At 46.6% G+C, this 9,205-nt stretch overlaps 1 non-coding gene across 1 annotated transcript; it reads right to left on the bottom strand.

Annotated features, from left to right (window-relative positions):
* Nucleotides 1-1,074: 1,074 nt before the first annotated feature.
* Nucleotides 1,075-1,148, bottom strand: trnat-ugu (transfer RNA threonine (anticodon UGU)). Its single transcript has one exon. It is a non-coding gene; the product is annotated as a tRNA-Thr (tRNA).
* Nucleotides 1,149-9,205: the final 8,057 nt, after the last annotated feature.

Below are 9,205 nucleotides of genomic sequence, written 5' to 3'. Positions count from 1 at the left end.
TCTGTGCATCCGCTGGAAATGTCTGAGTTGAACCCTTTTGACCCACGTCGACACTGAGAGTACTCAGGACAATTAGCGTCACTGCACTGACGTCTGAAAAACCTCGTCGTCTGCCACCTTGCCGTCTCACGTGACAACTGTTGACTAAGTCTGTCTCCGGTATACTTTGAAGAGACAGTGGATGGATTGGAAAACGGGAAGCCGCATCAAGCCTCAAGCACTCTATCTGGGACAAATAGTTTCAAATCAAACACGGAGGGCACAAAATTTCCAAGATTAACATGTTCAACCAATGACCGTTGTTTTATAATAAACGAAAAACAACTACGCTGTGCGGTAGTGTGGCCGAGCAGTCTAAGGCGCTGATTAAGGCTCCAGTCTCCACGGAGGCGTGGGTTCGAATCCCACCAATGCCATTGGATGCAAACCTACTGCACCCAATATTACCTGTTGCAGTATTAAAAATAAATAGGGAAATGTTTTGCAGAACAACATCTAAAAACAAATCACAAATCACCGTGACAATGATCCTGCATTGCTGCCAGGGTCAATAACATCACTGCAAGGCTGCAGAACAGTCCTGAGTTGCTGTGGGAGATTGTGCAGAGGTAGCGATCGTGGCCCATTGATACGAAACAAATGTGTGCAACAGTGTCCAATATCAAACTGCATTCCACCTCTTATCCTCAGCACGACTTCTACCGTGTCTTGAAATATACAGCGAACTAGACGGAGTTCGAGTCCAAAAGACCTGTGCAACGCGGGGTGGGATTGCTTGTCAACAGGACCAGGGCAAGTTCACAAAGCAGGACACGGCCACGTTTGCAAACAGTTGTCAACCAAAACTAACACCACGTCGGAAAAACGCAAGGAAGCTCAAAACAAAGTCATCGGATACGTCATCTGGTTGAACCGCTTGCCCTGTTGCTTGCTCCGGAGACACCAACGGACCTGTTGCGTTTTGGGGGCTGTTTATTTGTTGTGTTGCTTTTTGTTTTATGTTTTGAGGTGCGTGAACGGCGGTGATTGCAAGGAACCCGCCTTCATCACACGGCAATTCACCCCATAAATTAAAGGCTCCGCTGGGAGGTGAACCCAGAATCTCCTGTTTACAAGACAGGCGCTTTAACCAGTTAAACCACGGAGCCCCCGCGCCGTCCCACAGCTGTAATAATGAAATGCTACTTGCATTAACTTCTCTTGTTCGTCTGCTGGCGAGGGAATTGCTTCAGATTCTGCTCGTTTCTACAGATTCACTGCTCCGTCTACTTCCAAACATTGTATCACCATATCCAGGAACGGATTCTCCGCAGTGACAATTCGGCCTGATTTATTGAACGCTTCCTCTCCTCCATTCGCAGCACCTCAAACCCCCAAGGGTCACATCCGCTCTTTAAGTTTGATCTCATCACAGCTTCAGGAGAAGTACTCAAAAGTTCAAATAAAATGGACAAGCTAATCGATAGCCGGCGTTTTACAACTTCCTCAGGTGGTACGGAAATGGAAACCAATTGCTTTTTTGTCCATTTAACGAGGTGGGAATAAAAGGTAACCGGATGCTACCGGCATGTAATCGCTTCCAGCAAGGGAGGTGGCTGATGGTGTAAATGTGTTCAACTTCGGGAGCACATTTCCCTGGGACTGACGCAGGCAAACCCTCTGCAGTTTGACCTCGTGTTCTTAACCAGATCTGGATATAATTCTGTCCTTTGCATCTCTTCTGTGTGAGAAGCGAGAGACGGAAATGTGCAGATCCTTTATCATGATACAATTTACATTTCTCAATGTTCTCAGGATTTGTAACCAAATTTCATACTTATACATGTTCTGCTTCAAATTCTGATCGATATTGCTTCACTTATTTCTGTAACAAAAGATTCTTAATTAGTGATTGTTGTTGGTGCTGCACAGCTTGAAATATACTTCTGTTTACTCGTTCCTTGATCAACCCCGTTGGATGATGCATTGCACTGGTATGTTAATGAGAGGAATAGTGTGGTGCTGCAGTTGACCCTATGAGAAGGGAACGTGATGTCTGCCTCAAGTGGTCCTCATTACTCACAATTAATTACGGCCTGAAACAACTCATTCCATCCATCTCACTGAACCAGCTTGACCTCATTGTATCTGCCAGCGGGAAGGGGCGGAGCAGGAAAAGTGAACATACTAACTTCCCAACAGGGATGAAAATGCTGTTCAGTGTGTAATTACATTCAGCTCCATCCCGGAATCATTCCACATGTGGAAACTCTTGACAGCTGTTAGTTCTCTCCGGGCTTGCGACATGCTTCCCTCCTTCTCACTCTCTCACAGGATATCGGACCAGCAGGTTTCTTAGTTTGTCTCTTGGCGTTTCCCATAGGGTGCGACCGTGTGGCCTAATGGATAAGGCGTCTGACTTCGGTGTTTGGTGGGAAATTACCAGAAGTTTGCAGGTTCGAGTCCTGTCATGGTCGTTTTACCAATGTTGCTTTGCTTCTATTCTGTCGCTCACCCCTCCATCACAACTGTGTCATCTGATTTAAACACATGCGTTTTAAGCGCGTCAGCTTCGAGCAGTGTCCCGCGCCGTGTTTATCGCGTTCACTCCTCCCTCGTGTGCAACAAAACAAAATGTTGTATTTTCGTTTCACCCAACGTTTTATTTCATGAGTCTTGGCTGTGCTGTATTTCTGCAAACGATCTCATAAATATCGGGATGGAGTTCCTCAAACTTTCGGGATCAGCTGCTGCTGGGACGGCGGAGTGTGCTGCACATTCAGCAGGTCAGATCGCAGAAGAAGAGATACCACACTGAACCTGCATCACCATCGGGGTAGGAACTTAAACACACGTTTTTCTTCCTTCAAAAAAGTCTCGTGGCCGGGCCTGATGGACACGTTCGGTGTCGCCAGGCCCGGTTCCTCCAATTCCGGAAGCAAAGCTACATTTGATGGCAGACGACGACGGACGGATGGACATGGAGACGCGAGGGTTCAGTCCGAGGTGAGAAGACAGTGTGTTGGTGACCTGTTGCTTTCCCAGTCCCGCTGTGAACCTGTGAGAAATGATCTACCAACCGTTGTGGTGTCCCCGAATGTACATACCCGGACTCTTACTCGCCCTGCACAATTCCTACATGTAAGGAGCAAACCTGCAGCGCCTCCTCTGTCACCAGTTAATGTAGCATCTGCAATTCATTGTACACTTCATACAGAGATAGAGTCTGCAGTCTGTTCTGTGAGGTCTCACGGCATCCTATCAATATCCCTCTGTAATCTTCGACAGCCCTCCACATTATCCACAACACCACCGATCTTTGTGTTATCTGAAAACTTGCTAACCCAGCCTTCCACCCCCTCATCTAAGTCATTAATAAATATCACAAAAAATAGAGGTCCCAGAACTGATCCCTGTGGGACACCACTAGTCACAGCCCTCCATTCCGAATGCACTCCCTCCACCACAACCCTCTGCTTTCTGCAGGCAAGCAAATTCTGAATCCACACTTCCAAGCCTCCCTGGATCCCATGGCCTCTGAACTTCTGAAGAGGCCAACTATGTGGAACCTTATGAAACGCCTTACTAAAATTCATGTAAACCACAGCCACTGCACTACCTCCTATCAGAAAGAACCCTATCAGGCTTGTGACGCAAGATCTTCCCTTCACAAAGCCATGCTGGGTGTCCCTAATCAGTCCATGATTCTCTAAATGTTCATAGATCCGATCTCTTAGAATCATTTCTCACAGCTTATCCACCACAGATGTAAGGCTCACTGATATGTAATTCCCTGAACTGTCCCTACTACCTTTTTTGAATAAGGGGACAACAAATCCACCCTCCAATCCTCCGGTAACCATCCCCGTGTACAACAAGGACTCAAAGATACCAACCAACTGTTCAGCAATCTCATCCCTCGCCTCACGAAGCAGCCTGGGGAATATTCCTTCAGTCCCCGGGGACTTATCTGTCCCAATATTTTCTAACAACTCCAACACATCCTCTCTGTGACAGCTACATACTCTAGAACATTACCCTTACCAACACTCTACTCAGCATCATAAAGACCTTCCTCTTTGGTGAACACTGAAGAGGAGTATTCACTGTGAACCTCACCCACTTCCACAGCTTCCAGGCACATCTTCCTACCTTTGTCTCTTATCGGTCCTACCTTTACTCTGTTTCATTCTTCTGCCCTTCAATACGAGAATAAAAGCCTTGGGATTCTACTTAATGCACACGCCAAAGCCTTTTCATGTTCCCTGCTTGCTCTCCTCAGCCCTTTATTAAGTTCCCTACTTGCTACTCTATATTCCTCACAAGACCCATCTGATCCTTGCTGCTTACACCTTATGTATGCTGCCTTCTTCTTACTATTTGTTCCACCTCTCTTGTCACCAATGGTTCCTACACCCTGCCATTCCTTTTCTGCCGGACCGGACAAATTTATCCATAACATCCTGCAAGAGATCCCTGAACAAAGACGACATCTGCATAGTACGCTTCAAAAATGTCAGCCCATTTTGCATTGTCAAGTTTTTCGCCTTATTGCCTCATAATTTTCCCTTCCCCAATTAAATATCTTCCCACTCTCTCTACTCCTACCCTTGTCCTTGACAATGTTAAAAGTTTGGGTAGGTGGTCACTGTCCTCCAAATGCTCCACCACCGAGAGTTCTGTCACCTGACCTGGATCATTACCTAATACTAGATCTAATCGAGCATTCCCTCTCGTCGACCTGTCAACATACTGTGACAGGAACCCGTCCTGGACACACTTAACAAACTCTGCCCCTCTAAACCTTTGGCACTAAGAAGGTGCCAATTAATATTTGGGAAGTTGAAGTCTCCCATGATAGCCACCCTGATATTCTTGCACGTTTCCAAAATCCACCTCCCAATCTGCTCCTAAGTATTCCTGCTGCTACCGGGGGGCCTACAGAATACTCCCAGGAGAGTAACTGCCAATTTCTTCTTCCTAATTGCCACCCATACTGACTCTAGAGAGGATCCCTCTGTATTATCCACACTTTCTGCAGCTGTAATAGTATCACTGACAAGTAATGCCACCACTGCCCCTCTTCTCCCCCCTCCCTATCCCTTTTAAAACACTGAAATCCAGGCAAATTCCAGACATATTCCTGCCCTGGTGACAGCCAAGTCTCTGCAAGAGCCACAATATCATTGTCCCATGTACTTATCCAAGCTCTGTTCGTCACCCTTATTCCTGATACTTCTTGCATTTACATAAATGCATTTGAGCCCATCCACCTTTCTACTTTTATACCCTGTACTCTGCTTCTCCTTCCTCAAATCCTCTCTAGATGTTAGATATGACTTTTCCACATCCACGTCTTCCTCTAACCCACCCCTCTGGTTACCACCCACCATCAAAACTAGTTTAAACCCTCCTGAACCACCCTAGCAAACCTACCTGCAAGGATATTGGCCCCCTCGTGTTCAGGTGTAACCCGTCCTCCCTGTACAGGTCCCACCTTACACAGAAGAGATCCCTCCTAGACAAACTCCTCAACCACGCATTTATCTGCCCTCTGCTCCTATTATTACCTTCACCATCAGGTGGCACTGGCAGCAATCCTGAGATTGCTGCCGTTGAGGTCCTGTTCTTCAGCATTCTGACAGCTCCCAAAACTCACTTTTCAGGACGTCATCCTTCTTCCCACCTATGTCGTTGTTACCAACATTTACCACGACTTCTGGCTGTTATCCCTCCCGGTCAAGAATACTGTGGACCCGATCAGAGACATCCCGGACCTTGGCACCTGGGAAGCAACATACCATCCGGGATTCATTCTCACTTCCACAGAACATCCTATCTGTTTCCCTGACTATCGAGTCCCCTATCACTACTGCCTTCCTCCTCTTCACTTCACTTCTGAGCAGCAGGACAGGTCCCAGTGCCAGAGACCTGGCTACTGCTGCTTGGTACCTGCAGGTCATCCCCCTCAACAGCTTCCGAAGCAGAAAACCTGTTATTTAGGGGAACAGCGTCCGGGTCCTCTGCACTGTCTGCCTTTTACCTTTCCTTTTCTTTTTTACTCCCTGACAGTCACTCTTCTATCTACCTCCTGAACCCTAGAAGTACCTGCTCTAAGGGGTGGTTAAGGATCGGTATTCTCAGGTCAAGTAATTATGGATGTGTATTACCAGGTCACTTTGTTCTACCACAGTCCTCAGTGCCCTACCAATCACTGTGTCAGCCTTACCTTGGTTTGTCTTCCCAAAGCGCATCACCTCACACCTGTCTGCATTAAATTCCATCTGCCATTTTTCAGCCCATGTTCCCAGCTGGTCCAGATCACTTTGCAAACTTTGATTGCTTTCCTCACTTGTCCACTACGCCCGCAGTCTTGGTGTCATCCGCAAATGTGCTGATCCCGTTTTCCACATTATCATCTAAATCATTAATATAGATGATAAACAACAACGGATCCATCACCGATCCCTGCGGCACACCACTCGTCAGAGGCCTACAGTCAGAGAGACAACCATCTACTACCCGTCTTTGGCTTCTCCCGCTAAGCCAACGTTGAATCCAATTGACTACTTCATCCTGATGCCAAGCGGCTTAACCTTTTGGAGCAGCCTCCCATGTGAGACTTTGTCAAAGGCCTTGCTGAAGTCCATGTGAACAACATCCACTGCTTTTTCCTCATCGACTTACCCGGCAAGCTCCTCGAAGAACTCTACAAGATTGGTTGGAAATGATCTACCACGGACAAAGTCATGTTGACGATCCCTAATCAGGCCCTGTCTATCCAAATACTTATATATCCTATCTGTCAGAAAACATTCCAAAAATTTACCCACAACTGACAACTAACGTCAGACTCACCGGCCTATAGTTTTGCGGCATATTCTTCGGGCGTTTCTTGAACAACGGAATAAAACTGGCTATCCTCTAGTCCTCCGGCACCACATACGTAGCTAAGGATGTTCTCAGTATTTATTCCAGGGCCACCGAAATTTCTGCACTCGTCTCCCACAAGGTCCGAGGGGATCAACCTGTCAGGACCTGGGGATTTATCCACCTTTATTCGCCTCAAGACAGTCAGCAACTTTTGTAATTCGGATATGCTCCATGACCTCACTAGCCATTTGTTCTTTAGTCTCTGTGTCTGACTCCAGAGTAAATACAGATTCAGAAAATTCAAATAAAATCTCCCCCATCCCTCTTGGCGCCAGACGTTGATGACCACGCTGATCTTCAAGAGGACAGATTTTGTCCCTTGCCATCCTTTTGATCTGAATATAGCAACAGACGCCCTTGAGATTCTCTTTCACCATGTCTACCACAGCAACCTCATGTCCTCTTTTTGCACTCCTGATTTCACTCAAGAGTTCTCTTGCATTCCTTATACTACTCAAGGACCTCATTCCATCCTAACTGCCGATACCTGAAATGCACCACCTCCTTTTTCTTAACCAGGGCCCCAATATCCCTCGATAACCCAGGTTCCCTAATCCAGTTAGCCTTGCCTTTTTATTCTAACAGGAACATACAGATTCAGTTCTCTAAATATTTCGCTTTTGAAGGTCTCCCACTTACCAAGAATCGTTGCTGGAAAACTGGTCCTACCCTCTCACTGGTTGTCCTCTTTCTCTTGACGTGTGTATAGAATTCCTTGGGATTCTTTTTAATCCGACTTGCGAAGGACTTTTCATGGCCCCTCCTGGCTCTCCAAATCCCCTTCTTGAGTTCTTTTCTGGTTTCTTAAAAATCCTCAAGGACTCTGTTTGATTTCAGCGCCCTGAACATTCCATAGAACACAGAACATGGACGACAACAGCACAGTACAGGCCCTTCTGCCTACCATGTTCTGCCGATATTTTTTCCTGCTTTAACATCTATCTAACCCTTCCCTCCCACAAAGCCGCACATTCCTCTATCCTTCATGTGTCTATATAAGAGTCTCTTAAATGTCCCCAATGTATCAGCCCCCACAACCTCTACAGGCAATGCGTTCAACGCACCAACCAATCTGTATAAAAACTTACCCTTGACATCCCCCTTATACCTTCCTCCAACCATATTAAAATTATGTCCCCTCGTGTTAGCCATTGTCGCCCTGGGATAAAGTCTCTGACTGTCCACTCGGTCTATGACTCTTGCAAAACTCTATCAGGTCACATCCTCCTTGTCTCCAAATAGAAAAGCCCTAGCGCACTCAACCTATCCTCACAAGACATGCTCATCCTTCCTTCAATGAGGCGGACAGAACTGAACAAAACACTCACTAGTGTGGTCAAACCAGACTTCTGTAGAGCTGCAAAATGACGTCGCGGTTCTTGAGCTCAATCTCAGACTAATGAAGACCAACACACCATATTCGTTCTTAACAACCCCATCGACCTGTCTGACCACTCTGAGGTATCTATTGACGTGGACCCCAAGACGTGTTCCTCCACACTGCTAAGAGTCCTGGCATTAACCTTGTATTCTGCCTTCGAATTCAATATCCCGAAGTGTATCTCTTCACATTTATCCGGACTGATCTCCGTCTGCCACTTCTCAGCCCAGATCTGCTTTCGATCAATATCCTGTTATAATCTGCAGCAACCCTCTACACTATCCACAACACCACTAACCTCTGTATCATCAGCGAACTTACTAATCAACCCTTCAACATCCTCATCTATCATATTTAAAATGACAAAGAACAGGGGTCCCAACACGAATCCCTGCGGAACACCACTGGTCACACCAGCACCCTCTGTCTTCCATGAGCGAGCCAATTCTGAATCCACACAGCCAAGTTGCTCTGGATCCCATGCCCCCTGATTTTCTGAATAATCCTTCCATGAGGAACTTTATCAAACGCCTTACTAAAATCCATGTACACCACATCCACTGATCTAATTCGATTGGAGGATTGGAGTTTGAGGAGATTTGGTATGTCATCTAACGGTATTGAAAATTTCTATAGATTAACAAGGAGAACATTCTGACAGTTTGCTGGCACGGAGGCTCCAATCAAAAGAGGGTGCTGGCGGTTGAGGAGTCAGCCAGCTCCATCACCGGAATGACAACACCTCACCCCACCATCGAGGACATCTTCAAGAGGCGGTGCCTCAAGAATGCGGCATCCATCACTGAGGAGCATCACCATCCGAGAAATGGTGTTTTCATTACATCCATCAGGGAGTATGAAGACCCTCACTCAACGATCCAGGAACGGCTTCTTTTCCGAGACCATCAGATT

This window comes from Pristis pectinata, chromosome 13, assembly GCF_009764475.1.
Source record: "Pristis pectinata isolate sPriPec2 chromosome 13, sPriPec2.1.pri, whole genome shotgun sequence".
In the NCBI taxonomy this organism is placed as follows: Eukaryota; Metazoa; Chordata; class Chondrichthyes; order Rhinopristiformes; family Pristidae; genus Pristis; species Pristis pectinata.
The sequence above is the reverse complement of the archived record's forward strand: the minus strand, read 5'-3'. Positions and strand labels throughout refer to the sequence as shown.